The sequence below is a fragment of the Dipodomys ordii genome, unplaced genomic scaffold, assembly GCF_000151885.1.
Source record: "Dipodomys ordii isolate 6190 unplaced genomic scaffold, Dord_2.0 Scaffold183, whole genome shotgun sequence".
Taxonomy (NCBI): domain Eukaryota; kingdom Metazoa; phylum Chordata; class Mammalia; order Rodentia; family Heteromyidae; genus Dipodomys; species Dipodomys ordii.
This window is the reverse complement of record NW_012267399.1, coordinates 3101321-3104296: the sequence shown is the minus strand read 5'-3', so window position 1 is coordinate 3104296 and position 2976 is coordinate 3101321.

The window sequence follows — 2976 nt, the reverse complement described above, 5'->3', positions numbered from 1 at the left end:
CGTGTGCGGCCGGCGGGTTCCGGGCGAGCGGCCGGGCGGGGGTCCCGGGCGCCCCGGAGGTTGCTGGGAGGGTTGGCCCGCTCCGCAGCAAGGCCCCTGGGGCTTGACTGGGTGCCACCCGAGGCGCAGAGCGTCCCGGGACACACCGGGAACCAGGGGTGGCCGCGGCCAGGGGGACGCGCTCCTCTCCGCAGCTCCACGGGCGAACCGAACGCAGCCTCCAGCGCCGCTACAAATGGCCGTCTGGGGGCCGGGCCGCCGGGCTGGGGCGCTGCATATGCATGAGGGGGCGGGGCGGGGCCGCGCCCGCCGGGGCTCGGGGCTGGGGTTCCGCGCGTCCACCCCAGGCTGCGGACCCCACCGCGGTGCCGCCCCAGTCCCGGCCCCGGAGCGCGTGCGTGCCAAGTGCGGTCGTGAGCGTGAGGCGAGAGTCGGGGGAAGTCGAGAAAACGACGGATGACCGTAATGGTATATGTCAGGGACTGTGTGGACGAAAAACAACGCGTGGTCGAAAAACACACGTATTAACTGAAGTTAGGTTAGAGAGAGTACATACCCTGCTTCAGAGTTCAGATGGTGACTGCACTTACGTTAAAAAAAGAAAAAAGTATAGGCAGTGATTGAGGATGAGAGCTGACAGGGTAAATTGTGGCAGGACTCTGTGAGGAATAGGACAGGAATATGGGGAATAAATCACAGTGGTTGAGTCTGCTTAGACAGGCATGGATATAGCAGATTGTGTGTATGTTGGTACAGTGTTCTGGTGGCTATGTTGATGTGTGAGGAATGTATGGTAATCGCAAATGCGGAGTGTAAGAGATCAGTATTTACTTGGTGACATGCTTTCTACCTGCCAGGCAGTCTGCCCAATTAGGCACGTTTTCATGGGCTGTTAGTATTTACTTGGTGGCGTGCTACCTAGCTAGTGGTCTGCTCGATGCTACAGATGTTTTTAGGCACATACTTGTGTCCCTACCCTCAAGGAACTTGGATTCAATGGTGGAGACAACCAAGGCAAATTATAAGGCATAGTGATATAGGCACCATCAGGCACCACGGTGTGTACTCAGTAGACAAGCACTCACCCCCAGAGTTGGATGGTCAGAGGAGGCTTTCCAAAAATACCTGAAAAATAAATCATATACATAAATGTACAATTGGGAAAAAATATCCCAGTGAAAGGAAACCACATATGCAAAAGGTAGATCTGAGGAGGAAAGCATTGGCATGATGTTCAATGCCAGTGGTTGTGATTGGTAAAAGCTGATTCTCTGTGTGTGCACCAGATTGACCAATTGTAGCAGGAACCACAGCTGTATGTAAAGGCAGTATAGAGTAGCAATTAAGATCATGGGCTCTGGGGCCAGAAAGGATTAAATCCTACCTATGTTCACCAATGGCAGTGAGAACTTAACCTCTGCACCTCAGTTTCCTCCTCCCCAAAATGGAGGTATTTTAATAAGAAATAAATTAACATAATACATACACCTAAAACAGCTGGGAGCCTGTGGCTCCTAGCTACTCAGGAGACTGAGAATGAGGATCTCAGTTTGAAGCCAGCCTGGGCAGACAAATTTAAGGATTCTGATCTACAATTAACCAAAAAGCCCAAAGGGGAGGTGTGATTTAAGTGGTAGAGCACCAAACTAGATTGAATAAGCTAAGCAAGATGTGTGAAGTTTAAGCCCCAGTACCAGAAAAAGGAAAAAAAAAACCTTTTATTTGGGAAATAATTTTAATATGTAAAGTATAAAGAATACCCATAGATTCTTTATGCAAATTTAAATTTCTTTTTTTACTATTATCAGAGTCATTTTTAAAATTTTTTGTTGTTGTTGTTGGTCGTGAGGCTTGAACTCTGGGCCTGGGTGCTGTCCCTGAGCTCTTTGGCTCAAGGCGAGCACTCTGCCACTTGAGCCACAGCGCCACTTCCAGTTTTCTAGTGGTTCATTGGAGATAAAAATCTCACTGGCTTTCCTGCACAGGCTGGCTTTGAACCATGATCCTCAGATCTCAGCCTCCTGAGTAGCTAGGATTACAGGCATGAGCCACCGGTGCCTGACTTAAATTTATTTTTATTGTGAAGGTGACAGGGGGGTTACAGTTACATAGACAATAATGTGTACATTTTTTGAACAGTGTAAAAATATGGAATGCCTCACAAATTTGCATGTCATCCTTGCACAGGGGCCATCAGAATCTTCTCTATATCCTTCCCATTTTAGTATATGTGCTGTCAAACCAGCGCCCAAATTTTCTTACTACAAACATTTTTTACTTGCTTTATCGTTGCATTCTTCTCTCTCTCTCAGTAGGTCTAACATTGACTGGAATACTTTTGTGCAATCTTTCACTCATCTTTATCAGTTAACTTAACATCATTTAGAGCATTTTTCTCCTCTAGAACAGGATCCAGAATCCAGAGTCAGCCACTGCTTTTAATTGTCAGATCTCTGATTTGTATCAGTATGGTACAGAATGGTTAATTTAAGAAGCTTTTGGGCTTTGTTTTTGTTTCGGGTTTGGGTTTTTTGATGTTGTTTGTTGCTTTGCTAAGAATTGGAGTCAGGGCCTTGTTCATGCGAGGCAAGCATTCTAATCCTGAGCTACATACACCTCCCAGCCAAGCAGCTTTGCTCTCTCTCCTGTTCTCTTGTTCTCTCTCTCCTCTCCTCTTCTCTCTGCTTCTCTCTCTCCTCTCTTCATTCTCTCCCCTCCCCTCCCTTCTCCCCTCTTCCTTCCACACCATCACCCCCCCACACACACACACACACACATTTTTATTGTTTGGTTTGGTTTGGGGTTTTGACCTGGTCTTACTATGTAGCTCAACTTCAAATTTATAATCGTCCCACCTTAGCCTCGGGTAGCTGGAAATACTAACCAACACCACCTCAGTGATCTAAAGCAGCATTTTTAAAAATGTAATATTATTGTTATTATTAAGACATTGTTGAGAGGGGTTACCATTTCATA